This window comes from Theropithecus gelada, chromosome 1 (genome assembly GCF_003255815.1).
Source record: "Theropithecus gelada isolate Dixy chromosome 1, Tgel_1.0, whole genome shotgun sequence".
NCBI lineage: Eukaryota > Metazoa > Chordata > Mammalia > Primates > Cercopithecidae > Theropithecus > Theropithecus gelada.
Window position 1 is genome coordinate 183,861,155 of NC_037668.1, and position 18,941 is coordinate 183,880,095.

Sequence of the window (18,941 nt, forward strand, 5' to 3'; positions counted from 1 at the left end):
TGTACCAGGCATTGTTTTAAATAAGCTACATATATTATCTTATTAAAATCCTACAGTATCACAACCCAGCTTCAGGGGAAGCCCAGGCCAGCCTAGTTACGCCCACTGTGGGTTGTGTCCTATCTTTCACTTGCTGTTGGGAGGATTGGTGTGCTCTTGCAGCCCCTTTATTCTACTCACCTATGCAGGTTTTTAAAACTTCAGCTCTAAAAATGGACAGAATTTTCCTTGATCATATTGGCAGTACCCATCTGTTTTCTTGTGCAAACTGTGATATAATCCTGACCAATGGCTCAGAACTCAATTCTTCTCTACTAGGTGCACAGGCACCACTAGCAGGGCATTTCTTTGTTACAAAGTAGTTAACCTATAGTATGGTGAAGTTCAAGATCAGATCATGCTCACTGGCTGCCACATAGTTCAAGATGTGAGCTACAAAAACTGCAACAGCCAACTGGGATGGATCTGTGAGTTTGCCACTGAAGACAGCCAGCATTATAAGGAAGGCTGTGTGATCCTGAAATGTGCTCTAGTTTGAGAGAATGAGGGCTTTGAGGAACATGTACCATTCAATAACTCTTGGAAGAAAATGAGCTCAATCCATCTTTTCCCAGGTTTCCTTCACTGAAAACAAAAATCTGCTTACACACACTGCCAGCTTAGCATCAAGAGTCAGGTTCATAAACTGTGGAACAAGAGGTTGTGAGAATCTAAGATGGAACCTTTCTTTCTTTTTAAAAAAAATTTTTTTTTAATTTTCCTTATAATGGCAGAGTGTGGAAAGAATATTATGTAGATGCCATTAATTTTTCCCTATGTTTACATCTTAAGGCAGAAGAGTCTGTCTGCAACTATGCGATGGGCTGTGTAAAGAAAAAAATCTGGGCTATTAAAGTGGAAAAGTATGTTTTATATAAAATTTGAAAGGAAATATGTCAAGAGCATGGGTTTTTAACTTGAGCTTCATTTTAAACTTCTTTTTTAAAAACCCAATTATTTTACCTGACTTGCTAGCTTCAGAGAAGAGATCCAAATCTGGGCCCAGCACTAAGGACTCAGTTTTAGAGTGACCTGTGCTGGCCAAGTTGCCATATTCTTGTTGGAGATGAACCATAGCATTTTCCTTGCCAGTCTTGACCCAAAGGTGCCACCATTCCAGTTATTTATCACCATATAATTGGTGTTGATTGCAAACTTTTTCTGAAATGGGGCAAAATTGCTTGGTTGTCTTTTTCTTTGTAACAAGCATAGTAATATAAATAAAGTAATAGTTGGGAAAAAATCTTACAATATCCTTATAAAGTATTGAGGCACAGAGAAGTTAAATAAACTGCCCATATTTACAGGATTTGGGATGATGGAGCTGAGACTTAAACCCAGGAAAGTCTGTTTCCAGATGCTATGCTCCAAACTACTACGTTCTTTGATTTATAATGCAAGGAGATTCCTGTATCCAGCAGGAGTTCAGGTGTTATTATTTCTGAGCTTTCCTCCAACTCAGACCACTAAGCTCTTTCCAGGGCTAAGATGGTTGGTGTCCAGTACCATTCAACAGTTATGGAACACTGACCATTCACCAGGCTCTGGGGTGGGCGCTAGGGGCATTCAGATGAATAAGACAAGACAGTCCTGTAATAGACAAAGGTGCAGGGAACTTCCGTGGTCCACAAAGACAGAATCACAGTCTTTCCTCTGAGAGTTGGCAAGCTTGTAAAGAAGGCAGTATTTGCTTTTGAAACACCCTGCTCTCACCTTAGCTCCTTTTGTCACCACACTCTCCTTTCTAGTGTCAACCAGCAAACCCACAAACATCCCACTGTTGAGTGAGGGTTCCTGACCGTGTGTGGCACTAAGAAGGCTGAGCAGCAGAGTGAGCGTGTGTATAACGAGGCAAACTTGTTTTCGAGGTTCAGCTCAGCCACTGCTGGGTAGAATAAATCATGTGTTTAAGGTGAAGCAGCCAGAGATATTAGCCCCCCTCCCATACCTGCCAGTTATGACTCATTCTCCCCGCTTCACCTAAAGCTATCAGATCTGGACAGGAAAATAAAGAGGTATTGTGTAATCTGTGTAATCATTTTGAATTCTGTAAACATGGGCAGTACATTTAACTTCTCTGTGCCTCAGTACTTTATGGGGCTGTTGTAAGATTTTTTTTCCCTACTATTACTTTATTTATATTACTATGTTTGTTACATGGAAAAGGATGACCAAGCAGTTCTGTCCCATTTTAGAAAAATATATAGGTACACACACACACACACACATATATATATACACACACACACACACATACACACACACACACACATGTATGTATGATTGTCCTATAACTAAAGATATTTATTGAGCCCTTGCTATATGCCAGGCAATGGGTATATAGGTAAAGCAGCATTCATGAGCTTTACCCGTCTTAATTCATTAAATCCTTATCACAGCCATGTTGGATCAGTGTCATGGCAGCTACATTTTACAGATGAGAAAATGAGACACAGAGAAATAAAGCAAATTGTTCAAAATCACAGGGCTAGTAAATAGGGAGTCAGTTTAGCACATAAACAATACTGCTTCTGTCACTAAAATAGAAAATTGAACTCTGAGAATTAATAAATTAACCTGAAAGCCACAGTAGGGCAGTGAGAGGGTCAGAATGCCACCTGATAAGTATGTTCACCATGTAGGGGCCTGTTTCTACCACTCCCGTATCTCCCAAGAGGACACAGAAAAGATCCTTGGCAATCCTTCCCCCAATAAACATGGTGTGGTGGCTTTGTGTAGTGATATACATTCCTCAATGTCTATGTATGCTCGTGTATATGTAGGTTGGTGCAAAAGCATTTGCAGTTTTGCCATTGAAAGTAATGGTAAAACTTCAATTACTTTTACACCAAACTAATACTTGCTTTTCAGAGTCCCAGCTGCATAAAAGCTAATCCCTCTGCTCATCCATTTTTAGAATGTCAGACTAATCACTGCCAAAGAAGTGATTCTTTGGATTCTTTGCCAAATGCAGAAAATATACAAAATGCATATTCTCTGCATTTTGCTCCAAGCATTGATCCATCAATTGCCTTTGCTCTTCACAGAAGTGAAATAGGACAGTGGAGATACAAACCGTGCCAAAAATCCCTGCCCCTAAGGGAAGAAAAGAGAAACATTGGATTGTCCCCTTCATAATCTGACAGGCGCTTGAGAAGAAAGAGCCCATATTTAAAATGGTTAATGCATTTTGACTTTAGAGCAATAACATTTTTCATAGAAAAAGAAGGGTAATATATTTGAAGAGTAAGAAGTCATACCATCAAATGAGAAAGTTCAAAGTATATCCATGAGACAGGAACTTAAATTCTGGACTGATTATACTTGTGTAATCTATAGCAGGTAATTAAACTCTGTGAATCTCAGCTTCCTCATCTATGAAATGAACCGAGTTTTATAGATGAGGAAAGTTTGTGTAGCACAGCATCACAATGCAGTAAATGCTAGTTTATGTTTCAGTAGTCAGAAAGAGTACTGGGCAAAAAATGCATATTTTCATATATTTCTCTCTCTCTTTTTTTTTTTTTTTTTTTTTGAGATGGAGTCTTGCTCTGTCGCTCAGGCTGGGGTGCAGTGGTGCGATCTCGGCTCACTGCAACCTCCACCTCTTGGGCTCAAGCGATTCTCCTGCCTCATCCTCCCTAGTAGCTTGAATTATAGATGCACACTACCACGCCCAGCTATTTTTTGTATTTTTGGTAGAGATGAGGTTTCACTGTGTTGGCCAGACTGGTCTCAAACTCCTGACCTCAGGTGATCCGCCTACCTTGGCCTCCCAAAGTGCTGAAGTGATTGCTTTAGTGTCTATCACCCAGAGACAGAATTAATGCAGTTTTAAGATTGCATGAAAAGATTCTCTGAAAGTCAACAAAGCCTCTGGCTTCATACCAAGCATCTCAACTCATGTTAAAAAGTTCAAGGAAGTAAATTTTGAAGTTGAAATTATAGAACTTTTAGAAAAGAACCTACATCCAAATTCCTGCCATTTGAGGATAGTCAAAAATTTGTTAGACTCAAAAAGCATAAAGCATAAAAAGTTAAAAATCGATACATTGGATTTCATCAAAATTAAAAATTTCTTCCCTTTGAAAGGCATCATTAAGAAAACGTAAGCCAAATACTGGGAGAAAATAGTCCCAATTCATATATTAGCAAAGGATTTGTATCCAAGACATATAAAGAACTCTTGCAACTATATCATAAGACAATCCAGTTAAAATGGACAAAAGACTTGAGCAGACATTTCACAGGAAATATATGAAGGGCTCCTAAAAGACACTTGACATCATTAGATAGATACACACAAATTAAAACCATTCTGAGATACAATATGTATTCATTGAATTACTAAAATTAAAAAGACAAACAAAATGTATTAGTTTCCTATTGCTGCCATAATAAATTACCACACACTTACAACAACACAAACTTATTGCTTTACTGTTCTTGAGGTGAGACATCTGAAATGGAGCTTATAGGGCTAAAATCAAGCTGTCTGCAGAGCTGCATTCCTTCTGGAAGCTTTAAGAGAAAACCTATTCTTTGACTTTTTTATTTTTTTAGTGGCGCCCTCATTCCTTAGCAGATGACTACATCACTCTGACCTGTTTTCATCCTCACATCTCCTCTAACTCTTCTGCCTCCACTTTCCATCTTTTAAGGACCTTTATGATTATTTTGGCTCATCTGGATAATCTCTTCATCTCAAGATCCTTAACCAGGCTGGGCATGGTGGCTCACACCTATAGTCCCAACACTTTGGGAGGCTGAGGTGGGAGGATCACTTGAGCTCAGGAGTTCGAGCATAGCCTGGGTAACACAGCAAGACCCTCTCTCTACAAAAAATAAAATAAAATAAATAGCCGGGCATGATAGTGCGTGCCTGTAGTCCCAGTGGGAGGATCGCTTGAGCCCGGAGGTTGAGGCTACAGTGAGCCATGATTGCACCACTGGACTCCAGCGTGGACAACACAGAAGAGTCCTCTCTCAAAAAAAAATCCTAAAAAAATAAAAGATTCTTAATCACATCTACAAAGTCCCTTTTGCCATGTAAGGTAACATATGTACAGGTTTTGGGGATTAGAACATGGACATCCTTTGGGAGCTATTATTTTGTCTACTGCAAATATCAACTATTGGTGAGAATGTTGTGATGGTTAATTTTATGGGTTAACTTGACTGGGCTAAGGGATGCCAGATAGCTGGTATAACTTTTTCTGGTATGTCTGTGAGGATATTTCCAGAAGACATTAACATTTGACTTGGTAGAAAATAAAGAAAATCACCCTTCAATGTGGGCAGGCATTGTTCCATCCATTGAGGACTCAGATGGAACAACAACAACAACAACAAACTGAGGGCAAATTCACACTCTCTGTTTAAACTGGGACACCCATCTTCACTATCTTTGGACAAGAGTACTCCTAACTGTTAGATCTCCTAACTCACTACTGGCTTTCTTGGTTCTCCAGCTTGCAGACAACTTCTTGGCCTCTGTAATTGTGTAAGCCAATTCCCATAATAAATTATATACATATATAGAATCTCCTATTGGTTCTGTTTCTTTGGAGACCTTTGATTAATACAGAGGTAGAATACCTGAACTCACACTGTTGGTGGGAACGTAAAATGGTACAGCTATTTTTAAAAGCTATTTGCCAGTTTCTTGAAAGTTTCTTACCTAACCACCCAGCAATTTCACTGCTAGGTATTTACCCAAAAGAAAGGAAAACATATATCCACACAAAGACTTGCACACAATGCAACTTTATCATGTTCACAACCTGGAAACAACTAAAATGTCTATCTACAAGTGAACAGATTTTTAAAAGCTATAATATACAATATTATACTCAGTAATAAAAATGAACAAATTATGGGTATATGCAACAATATGAGTGAGCAAAACACCACCAAACACAGAAGAGTACGTATTGTGATTCCATTATATAAAATTCTAGAATAAGCAAAATTAACATGTAATGACAGAATCACTTGGGGCCCAAGTGGACTGTAGATAGGCAAGAAGAAATTCTTGGGGTGATGAAAATGTGCTAAATCTTGATTGCAGTAGTAGTTACATGAGTGTATTCATTTGTCAAAACTAATTGAACTCCACCCAACAAAGGAGTGCATTTTGTTATATATTAATTATACCTCCATAAAGTTCAATATTTTTCTATTCTGAGAAGGATATTACTTGCCCTCTCTGATGAGGCTAAATAGCTTTTAGGAATCTCTTCCTGTCTAGCAAGAAGTGCTTCAGTGGCCATTAGGCTCCATTTCCTCTTACTTTGCTCTCAATTGAGATTAAACAAAAAAACAACAAAACTCTATGGAACTTGGATCGCAAAGAGGTATCTGCACTCCCATGTTTCCTGCAGCATTATTTACAATAGCTAAGGTGTGTAAGCAACCTAAGTGCCCACCAACAGATGAATGGATAAAGAACATGTAGTATATATACACAATGGAATACTATACAGCCTTGAAAAATGAAATCCTGTCATTTGCAACAACACGGATGAACCTAGGGGATGTTATGCTAAGTGAAGTAACAGGCACAGAAAGACTAATTTCACTCATATGTGGACTCTAAAAAATTTGAACTCACAGGCTGGGCATGTTGACTCATGCCTGTAATCCCAGCACTTTGGGAGGCCGAGGCAGGTGGATCACTTGAGGTCAGGAGTTCGAGACCAGCCTGGCCAACATGGTGAAACCCCCCCATCTCTACTAAAAATGCAAAAAATTAGCCAGAAGTGGTGGTGCATGCCTGTAATCCCAGTTACTCAGGAGGCTGAGATAGGAGAATCGCTTGTTGGGAAGCAGAGGTTGCAGTGAGCTGAGATTGCACTGAGAGTCCATCTCAAAAAATTTTGTTTTTGTTTTTGGAACTCATAGAAGAAGAGAGTAGAATCGTGGTTACCAGGGACTGGGAGGTTGGGGACAGGAATGGTGAACTCTTGGCCAAATGGTACAAAGTTTCAGTTAGACAGGATGAATAACTTCTGGAGATCTCCTGTACAGTATGGTAACTGTAATTAATAATAGCGTATTGACTATTTGCAAATTGCTAACAGAGTAGATTTCAATTGTTCTCACCACAAAAATTGATAAATGTGTGAGATGATTGCTATGTTAATTGTCTTTATTTAATAATTTCAGTATGTATACTTATATCAAAACATCATAATGTACACTGCAAGTAAATACAGTTTTGTCAATTATAGCTTCATAAAGCTAGGGGGAGTGGAGAATGGCTCCTCGACAGTCTTCAAGTGTTGTAAGGCTCTTAGCCAGGACCTAAGCCCCCTGAAAACCATTCCTCCAGGAGGCTTCTTCAAACCGTGATTTGCCCTGTGAGTATGCCCATTCTCCCTACTGTGAAGAGCCCTAAGTTGCTCACAATTGGAGAAATGACTGAGCCAAAACAAAGGGATGAGCTGCAATGTGATCACAAATTTGGAAGGAATCCTGATGGACTGTCTCATTTTGATTTGTTTTGCTTTCTCCAAGCTGGGTCTGTTTTACTCAAGCAATTGAAAAATGTCCATGAAATGCCGCGTGCTATGCCTTGAATTAATTATGACAGCAGCTCTCATTTATTCAGACCTTATTCTGTCCCAGGGGCCGGGCCAACTACTTTATGTGCATTGTATATAAATTAGTCTTCCTGGCAACCTCATGAGACAGATACTATTACCACCTTCATTTTATGGATAATGGATTAAAAGTCAAAGTGGTTAAGTGCCTTCCTCTTTGTCAGTGGAGAACCAGGACTAGAATCCAGGGTTTTACAGCTGCAGAGCCCATTAAACCATTGTTGTATACTGTTGATCCTTGTTTTCACAGATTTCAACATGTTGGGAGGATGACATGGAAACCTGAAACTAAGCATACAGGGAAGTGGGCTCTAGCCTATTTGAAAAGGCTCTGGAGGGCTGGGCATGATGACTCACATCTATAATCCCAGCACTTTGGGAAGCCAAGGTGGGAGGATTGCTTGAGCCCAGGAGTTTGAGATCAGCTTGGGCAACATGGTGAGACCCTGTCTCTACAAAAAAATTAAAAAATTAGACCAGCATGCCTGTAATCCCAGCTACTATGGAGGCTGAGGCAAGAGGATCACTTGAGTCGGGAAGGTCAAGTCTGCAGTGAGCCTTGATCACACCACTGCACTCCTCCCTGGGTGACAGTGAGACTTTGTCTCAAAAAGAAAAAAAAAGAAAAGGCCAGGCACGGTGGCTCATGCCTGTAATCCCAGCACTTTGGGAGGCCAAGGCTGGCAGATCATGAGGTCAAGAGATCGAGACCATACTGGCCAACATGGTGAAACCCCATCTCTACTAAAAATACAAAAATTAGCTGGGTGTGGTGGTGTGCGCGCCTGTAATCCCAGCTACTCAGGAGGCTGAGGCAGGAGAATTGCTTAAACCTGGGAGGCAGAGGTTGCAGCAAGCCGAGATTGCCCCACTGCACTCCAGCCTGGTGACAGAGTGAGACTCCGACCAAAAAAAAAAAAAAAAAAAAAAAGGAAAGGAAAGAAAGAAGAAAAGGCTCTGGAAAAACCCTTTTCTACTCTCCCCTCTCTAACCTGTGCTTTTTCCACCCAAGCATCCTAGGCTTTTGTAATTAGCAGAATGCTTCCAGACTGATGAGCTGCATGCCTCATCAAATTCCTGATTCCTGATATACGGAAGAGAGACATGAAGGAGATGCTTTTTAAAGAGTGCTTGAAGAAAGCAAGAATATGACATTCATTCACTTAATCATTCACTTATTTATTGGACATCTAGTTAACCATTCTGGAGCTATTACTAAGCCAAGTCATTGTATTGGTGCTGAGGATATATTAAACAGACTTGGATCCTATTCTCAAAATGTCATGTTCTAATAATTATCACCTCCTATCACACCTTCCCTGTTGTTGGCCAAATTTCACCTCCCAATCGGAACTGTCATCGTAGCCTGACACAGCCAGCCCTGGCTCTGGGTTGACTCTCTGAGTACTGCTTCCCTGCTGGGAGTAGGATGGCTGAGATGTGGGGTTCCTGTGGATTGGCCAAACAATCATTCAGGAAGGAAGGAACTGGTCTCCCCTTTCCTGTTCTGCCCTCCTTTCTCAGTGAACTATAAGGAAACGGTGAAATAGTGGTCTGGGACTAGCCACAGGAACCCTTAATAAATTGCTTCTACACATCCCTCTTGCTTTTTAATGGAAAGAAAAGGGGTGGAGTAGGTCTCCTGTACAATTTCAAAATTGAATTGAGTTCAGTTCTGTAAAATAATTTCTAAGTTACATCATGATGGTATGGGAACATAGAGATCTGAGCCAAGGAGACATGAACAGACTGTTCCTAAAAATAAAAAATAAAAAATAAAAAAAAGTCTTGGTGCAAGAGCAAACATGAACAAAGGAGTAATTAGCTTCTCCAGATGCTGGGAGTTACATCTCCCTGAAAAGAAAGAAGTTCTGCAAAGCTGAGCCTTGGCCAGAGGCTCAGACTGACAGTGAGTCACTCGCACAGAGCCTGGCACATAGTAGGCACACTCTGCAAGTGGTTGCAGCTGTCTTGATAGTTACAGAGGACACACTATTCAGGATAGTACCTACTTTAGAGGGAGCATTTCTGAATTTATTTATTTTTTTTTTATGTTTCTGTAGAGACTAAGTCTCGCTATGTTGCCCAGGTTGATCTTGAACTCCTGGCCTCAAGTGATCCTCCTTCCTCAGACTCCCAAAGGGCTGGGACTACAGGTATGAAACAACATGCCTAGCTTTGAATTTACTTGTGAATGAATAAACAAACCTGTCATGGGATGCCTTACTCCATAGAAATGGAGCAGGGCTACATGATAATTTAAAAGATACCATATGGCTGTGTCTGCCAAAAAAAAAAAAAAAAAAAAAGATGGTTTTACTAAAATTCAGAAATGCATTGAACTTTTACTGCATTCTGAGCACATGTTATGGTGAGGGCAACAGTGAGTAAGAAATAGTACCTATTTTCTAAAAGCTACAATTTAGCCTATGCATGTGTATGTATTACATGTATATGGGTAAAACCTGATGCCATTTGAAATTTAAATGGCCACTATGAAATGAGAAGCGTGAGCTAGTGGGAATCAGGGGCCTTAGATGGACTTGCTGGTTTATTCATCCAATTTGGAATTCATCCAAATTCATTTGTACTGAGGGGTGGCATAGGAAGGGTCAGTTATAAATGTAATAGGTATTATGAAATAACACCTGTAGAGGAATAAAATCTATCACTCCTTGGAGAATCTAGGAAGTCTTTTTGGAAGAAGTTAAATTGACCTGAACTTGAAGGAGAAGTTAGGGCAAACATTCAAAGAAAAGGGAATCCCCACACAAAAGTAGAAAGCTACAGGAATGGAAAGAATATTTGGGAAAGGGCTGAAAGACCCTGTAGAAACAACAGTGAGCTGTTTGTCTTTACCCTGAAGCTGTGAATCCTCAGTGCTCTGGTAAGCAGAGCTACTGCAAGACCTTCATAAGCCCCAAGCATAGAAATTTTTATGGTATATCTCCATATGCTATTTCAAAGTACTAAATTACAAAATAACGTTAAGTCCAATAAAGTTCTCATTTTGTCCATTAAGAATAGTTTAATCCTTTAAAAAAAACTCAAATATCCAATTCTTTTTTAAAAATTTGCTTCAGAATCTCTGGTTTGAGATATTATTTAGAATAGAAAAAGCTTTGCCTACAGCAAAAATGAGCTCTAAAAACTCAATGGTTTAACACTCATGAGTTTGGTCAAGGCAGCCCCTATGGGCAATTCTCCAATTGAATTCCACCTTTTCAAATTTATTTGTAAACTCAGAGATATGAGAGTTTGGTTTGCCATATACTTGCAAATATTCACTCTCCCTTTCATCCAACAAAACTTCCAGAGAGGCATGTGAAAGTGATTTTTAAAACCATATGGTGCACCCTTCAAACGGAAACATTATTATCAACAATAACAAAGTGGAAAAATGCATACACTTTTAAATAATGTTATCAAGATACTCCTCTGAGCACCTTTATTCATTGGACTTCAGATTGCACTTCCAACTCCACAACCTTCAACTAAGGAAATGGTCTGTCTTGGCTTCCAGGATGCAAGGCTGAGTAGACTCGGTCTACATTCTGGATGAAAAAACCAGCGAGTCCATCTAAGGTCCCTGATTCCCACTAGCTCACCCTTTTCATTTCTTAGTGGCCATTTAAATTCCAAATGGCGCCAGGTTTTACCCTTATACATATAATAAGGCCTTATATTCCAGTGACATTCTCAAATGAAGAAACGACATGCCTCATAAATTCAGAATATAATCCCAACTTCAGAAATGTTCAGCAGTAGTAGCGTTGTAGAATACCATTTTTCTGAACTACATCACTGTTACATGGACCCAAATGACTTTTCCACTGAATTCATTTGTTACTCAGAAAATATTTGAGCACATCATATGTTTCATACACTGAGTAGTGGATGAAAGTAACAGTTACCATATATGTACTGCTTACTATATTCTGTACGTTTACATAAACTTACTCATTTAATTCTCATAATGGTCATATGAGAGAGCTACTATTATGAGTCCCATTTTACAAATGGATAGGATGACTTTCTTAGAAAACTAAGGTGCAGAGGCCATAAGTAACCTGATTATTCTATACCAGTGGTTCTCAACCCTGGGGTGATTTTTCCTGTCTTCCAGGGGACATTTGGCAACGTCAGGAGACATTTTTAATTCTCATGACAGGTGGTGCTGAGGGGCTATAAAGCTCAGGGATGCTGCTAAACATTCTATAGTACACAGAACAGCCCCTGCAACAAGGAATAATCCAGTCCAAAATGTCAGTGTTACTGCTATTGAGAAGCCTTGATCTATACCAATTAGCACATGACATCCTTCTGGCAACCGTTATTAGGCCAATGATGAATGTATGACTTAATTTGGCCCAATCAGAATAAAGGAGGGGCCTTTGGGCAGAGGTTACTTCCATTCATTCTTTCCTACTGGATATGAACAGGAAGTGTGTGGCCAGCTGATATCCAGTGGCTGCCATCTTGTTGAATGAACCCATGCTGAGGACAGCAGACTGGAAGGACAGAAATAACCTCTGTCCCTGATGACATTACTGAATAGCACTGAACTATATCTTTCCTGAAACCCAAGCCATCTCTGGACTTTAAGTATGTGGGACAATACATTTGTTTGCATTTTTCAAGCTGTGTGAGTGGGAGTTTTCTGTTTCAGGCAGCTGAAAGTGTCATAACCAACATATTTGGCTAATCACAGAGATTTCTTAGAAAATGCAGCAAAGTCTCTTCCGCATGATCAGATTCCTCTTCTGAAACTTATGCTTCTCCTTTCTGGCTGAACTTTGTCTTACGAGAAGATTAGGAGATAATGCTGTCACCTGGGTTCTCCTTCTGTCTGAAAGACGACATAAGGTTGAGACTTCCTGGCACCCGTTGACAAGCACTTAGAATACATGCCAGAGAAGGAGGGGAAGGCCAAAGGGGGTGCTGCCATCTATGTAGAAACATGGAGTAACAGACACATGGAAAAAACAGAGGAAAATGAATTGCTGAACTCTGTGGTAACGACATCTGTTTATCGGAATAGATGAAATGGAAAAGAGGAGCGGGATATGTTTGCAGGAGATGAGCTTGGGAAGGAAGGCCGTTCACAGGTGTCCCAGGTGACTTGGGACAATGTATTGAAGGAATTGGAAGAGATAATCTTTAAACATTGTTATAGCCTAGCATTTTATCATTTGAAACTAACAGAGATGCCAGCCTGAACTGTTTGGCACTCATACAGCATCCTACGGACTCTGATGGTGGCTGTGCCCATTATTTATTCTGGAAACCACAATCTTGTTACTGCCCAAGTACCTGTATGAGGTAGCATAGAGGGGCCCACCTCCTTTTAGATCATTAGGCACATCTTTAGAGAAGGGAGATAGAAAGTAGCTTGCCTTAGGAAGCCTGAGAATGCCTTACAGGAAGTGTGTGGAATGACTTTCTTAAACATCTATGGCACATTAGGGAATGTTCTGGAGCTGGCATAGACAGGCATCATTTTGTTTTGAATGTGAATTATTAGTTTGTTTGTTTGTTTTCTCTTTTGTTTTCTTTTGGAGACAGGGTCTCACTCTGTTACCCAGGCTGGAGTGCAGTGGTGTGCTCGTGACTTACTGCAGCCTCCACTTCCCTGACTCAAGTGACCCTCCCACCTCAGCCTCCTGTAGCTGGGAATACAGATACATGCCACCATGCCCAGCTATTTATTTTTATTTTTTATTCTTTTGGTACAGAATGAGGTCTTGGCATGCTGCTCAGGCTGGTCTCAAACTCCTGGCCTCAAGCAGTCTTCCCTCCTTTGCCTCCCATAGCTCTGGGATTACAGGCATAAACCACCACACCTAGACTTAGTTTGGTTTCTGCCCCCTGGAAAATATCATAATTTGAACATAATCTGCCAAAAATAACGTGTATTTATGGCGCCTGGTACTTGTCTCTTCATTATATGTGCTTCCTCACATGATTTCAATGAATGTCAATTCCCATTCTGGGTTTGACTATGAATAGCCAGTAAGCACACATTTCCCAGGGGCCTAACTTCCTCCAGACCTCTCTGACATGCACAGAAAAAAAATCAATAGAGAAATCAGGCAAGATGTGCCAACATTCTATTTCCCAGATCCCTAGACAACACAGCAAGAAAGACAGAGTTAGAAGCATGGATAAGTGGGTGCAGAAGGCTCTGAAAAGTACAGGTGACCCCACATCTGCATTCAAAGATTTCCTGACTTTAAATTATCTTTGAAAAACAAGCATAGTCTATGGACTCCTCTTTAATGAAATCTTTAGCAAGACCGCAGAGTTTCATGTTTTTGCCTTTTCCCTGATTTCTCAAATTAGCTTTGATTTTATGATTTTGCAGTGATAGCCAAGAAGGGTGGACTTGGCTGATGGTCCATATTCAGTGTTCCTGCTGAAGTGCAGACACATGGTCCCAGGCTCTCCTGCTGAGCCTTGCCTGTAGACCCGTGGCTCACACACACTCGTTTCACAGTCCATTTCTGTGCTACCACATCAGGCTTTTTCCCTCTGAGGCTGAAGAGAAATCGACCTACCCGATCAACTCTCTCCCTTGCATAGTCCTCTCTCACCTGTCGTTAGTCCTCTGGAGGAGGCAGTTTCGTCTTAACCCAGTGGTGAGAGCATCAGACACACTTCAGTAATTTTCAAACTGCAGATCTAGACCTATTAGCAAGTCCTAAAACAAATGTAATAGATTACAACCAGCAGTAATCCCAGCTACTCAGGGGGCTGAGGCAGGAATATTGCTTGAACCTGGGAGGCAGAGGTTGCAGTGACCCGAGATTGCGCCACGGCACTCCAGCCTGAGCGACAGAGTGAGACTTCATCTCAAAAAACAAAACAAAACAAAACAAAAAAAGGTGAAAGAAGGTAGATCAGATCAGAACTGTGGAAAGGGGTGGCCTAAAATCTTAGAGTAGCCTTCATGTAATAGGGGCAAGTATTCTATCACAAAACTTCAATTGTTTATTCTGTTATATAAATGCATCAATATGAATGCACACATTAAGCCATGATGTAAAATTCATTTCTTAATGTGGGTTGCAATCAAAATAATTTGAAAGCTACTGAAATATTTCATTGGAATATCATTCCACTATCTCCAAATCTCTTTCCATTGGGAACTGGCAAGTATGTTGTTTAGGCAACTGGAGAGAAATGCTTTTAGTCATCTACTACATAAACCTATGGACCCCGATATTTCTCTTAGGGAGTCTGTGCCACATGCTACCCAGAAAAATGCTTGGTAGTTCAGCCACCTTCCGTTCCGTTGGTTCCTTCTGCCTCCTTAACGGAACCCTCAAGAGGAGCAGGCATTGGGACTGGAGAGCTAAATTGAAAGATTGGGGCAGATTCCACATCCCTCCGATGAAATCCACTGAAAAACATTTACTATAACATCTGTTACAGTAAACATCTGGTACTGTACAAGATGAGAAAAGGACAACCATTCTGTAATAGGCCCAGAGCAGAGCAGCTGTGCAAAGAGGGAGCAGAAACTTTATCCACTGCTTGGACATCATTCTTCTTGATACTTCAAATTTTTGTGTGTGTGGCGGGGGGAGGGGAGGATAAAAATATACGTCACATAAAATTTACCTTTTTAACCATTTGGGTACCAATTAAAAAGCAGTTTAGTTTCACAAGAAAAAGCGTGCAAATCCAGGTATATTGTTTATTCCAAAATATCCAGGTATATTGTTGATTGTATGTTACTTCACGACCCTAATAGTACAGGGTGGTCATTCTAGAAATTATATTACCATATGGGTACAGGGGAGGTATAGGAAAATAAGAAAAACCTTATGCATAGACACATGGGTGACTCTAAAACACCTTTTTCTTATGTGGTAAAGTGCATATATAAATGAAACACCATGCCATTTTAAACCATTTTTAAGTGTGCAGTTCATTGGTGTTAAGTATATTCACATTGTTGTATAACCATCACCATTATCCATCTTCAGAACTTTTCCATCACCAGGCACAGTGGCTCATGCCTGTAATCCCAGCATTTTGGGAGGCCAAGTCAGGTAGATCACTTGAGCTCAGGAGTTTGAGACCAGCCTAGGCAACATGGCAAAATCCTGTTTCTACAAAAAATAAAAAAATTAGCTGGGTGTGGTGGCTTGTTCCTGTGATCCCAGATATTCAAGTGGCTGGGGTAGGAGGATCGCTTGAGCTCAGGAGGCAGAGACCGAAGTGAGCCAAGATTGCACCACTGTACTGCAGCCTCAGAGACAGAACAAGACCCTATCCAAAAAAAAAAAAAGAAAAAAAGAAAAGAAAAGAAATGAACTTTTCATCATTCCAAACTGAAACTCCATATTCATTAAACAATTCCCCACTTCCCTTACTCCTAGCCCCTGGCAAGCATCATTCTATTTTCTGTCTCTATGAATTTGACCACTCTAAATACTTCACTTAAGTAGAATCATACAGTGTTTGTCTTTTTGAGACTGGCTTATTTCATCAGTATAATGTTGTCAAAGTTCATCCATGTTATAGCATGTGTCAGAATTTCATTCCTTGTAAAGGCTAAATATCATTCCATTATTTGTATATATCCAGATGTCATTTAAAAAATACCTTTGCTTCTCCCTGGCATTCACTGTGTCATACTCATTTTGGAACAGGAGCAGAGGGAAGAATGCTATGAAGCTATTATTGTTTAAAAAAAAAAAAAAAAAATAAAAAATAAAGACCTGGAGACAGTGGATTGAAAATCCTACAGCCAAAATGCAATCTGGTGACACCCTTCTCTGGCTCTCATTTGCTGACTTTGGAAGTTTTAAAAGGTTAGAACAACATGCTTTTTTTGTTTGTTTGTTTTTTAATTAGAATGCCAAACTTCAAAACCTTTTGAGAATATTTTTAGTTCTTACCTCTAGAAGGAGGACCCAGCATCCCTTGAAAACAAGTGATTACACTCACTCCCAGAAAAGCATCTAAGTATCTGTTAGTGGGAAACAGGGGAATGTGCCTGCTTTGGTTTCTTTGTTTCTCTCATTCAACCCCCTCATCCCATTTTCCTTAATGGAACTTAACTGATTTCTAGGGAAGACATTGTGCTAAGTGTAGTTCCTCTCTTTTCCTCACTGTGCAGGTTCTGGACAACCTAGATGCTCAGTAAGAAAGTGAACAGGACATTCATACAGAGTGGAGTTGTTAGAAATGCGACTGGAACAGGGACACAGCAAGGAATCCTCACGTTTAGGTATTTGATCTCATTATACGGAATGATTCAGCAACACATTCAGGTGTAAAATGCTGCTTGATAGGAGACATAGGCACAGTTCATGTTCTCAGGGGCGGAATCCCATCTGAGCATGTCTGTGGGGCTAGGAGCTTTCTTTGCCATAAGTAGGGTAACTAAGGCCAGATGAGTCTCAGAGCAAAATTATTCACTGCACACAAAAATTAAAATAACTCCATTTAAAACTAATCAGCACCAAAGAAGAAAGCAAGGTCAACACACACATTTCCTCCATTTCCAATGTAAGAGAAATCCCTCCTGGCTTTTTAGTCATGCTCATTTCTGTTCATTTTTTGGTTCATTTCATGTGCTTTTCCCTGGGTCTGATTTGGGTTGTTAGAATCAGAAATGACAGTCAGTGAACTTTCACTTAAGTCAAGCATTGTATGAAGTCTGTTCTTGGAGAGCCCAGAGCCACCCTGGAAGAGGGAATAGATCATGTATTCATCGAGAAAACTGGAACCTCCTTCTTTTGAAAAGTTTTAGCGTTGACTGAAAGACATTGAAGGATACTCAGCAGCTCCAAAGGGTGTGGAGGAGCGCACACCCTGGGGTTGGGAAGGACCTGTCCTCACACCAAAGGACATTTTCTCCTACGTATCTGCCACCCTGGCCCAAATATCCTTGGAAGTCAGTTGATCCCATGACCCTGGCTTCATTCCAATCCAAATGACCCCTGAGATAGTGTTTCTTTTTTGTTTTTGTTTTTATTATACTTTAAGTTCTAGGGTACGTGTGCACAACGTGCAGGTTTGTTACATATATATACATGTGCCATGTTGGTGTGCTGCACCCATTAACTCGTCATTTACATTAGGTATATCTCATAATAGTTTCTTTAGTGTGTGTCTAGCATCCACTAAAATCTGCATAAACCTGCGTGGGAATAATGCGAATTTTTAGAACTCCATTCAAGGCATAATGACTCTGAATTTTGAAGGTGGGGCTCAGGAGTCTACTGTCTTTAACATTCCCAGGGTGCCTTTCCCTTTCCTTTAATCTGTCAGCCACTGAAAGGGCAGAGGGACTTTGGCCAGCTCAGATTTAGGGGAGGAACCATTAATTGACTTGGGAACAGTATCAGGCAGCAGAGCATCCCTTCCAGCAGGCAAGAATGATGATTAGGAAGGGCCAAGAGGAAGTAGTGACCAGTGGCCTTTGGCCATAAAAGAGCCTTGGGCAAATGCCAGAAGTGGAAGGAAAGTTGGGCTCAAAAAAAAAACACAGCCTGATTAAAATTTGCCTAGGGATCCAACAGCTTTTAATTCTCCGACTTCATGTGAAAACCAGATTTCTTCTTCCCATTCCTCAACACCCCCTCCAATATATACCCCCATTCCCAGCACCTCTTATCCAACCTAGACATTATCCGAAGTGTAGGTTAGATCTAAATGGCAAGTTTATTAGGGGAAAAGAAGGGGATGTGGAGGTGCTGGGGAAGTGTTGGTTGCCATGGGAACCCCGCCTGCTGCAGAGTCTGAATGGTTGTCTGTTTGCTGACGTCCAGTTCTTTAGGGCAGGCCCTGGCATCGGCAGGGACTGGGCACCACATCCTCTGTGTCTCCTGTTTCCGGCATCCGGCCCAGTGGCATCCACTCCAGCAGGTCTCCTGGTAGCAGGCAGGGTGTCCGGGATTGAATGCTTCCTCCTGACCTCTTGTCCTGCTGCTGCCGCCCTCCCCAGCTGGGAAATGAAGGGAAGCAGAGGGTGTTTCCCAACTGTTTGAAGAGAGAGTCCTTGTTTTCCTCTTGCATTTCATTCTTTCTTCCCTTGTCATCCAAACATGAACCATTGGCCATTTGCCTGTCTCCTGCTGGCCAGCTGTCCTTGCCATTCTCAATTCTGAATTTTTATTTTTCTTGTAGGAACTGTGGAATTTGTTTTCACTCAGCATGGTATAATGGATGAGCTGTTGCTGACTCTAGTTTGTCCTCTTACATGTCACCTCCAGAAGCTGATTAGAAAGGCTGAAATGACCACCATCCAAAAGATACAGGGGCATATTTCATGGTTTTAGT

At 40.7% G+C, this 18,941-nt stretch overlaps 1 pseudogene; it reads left to right on the forward strand.

The window, feature by feature from the left end:
* The first annotated feature begins 212 nt into the window (after window positions 1-212).
* Window positions 213-628, forward strand: LOC112632932 (annotated as a pseudogene).
* The last annotated feature ends 18,313 nt before the right edge of the window (window positions 629-18,941 follow it).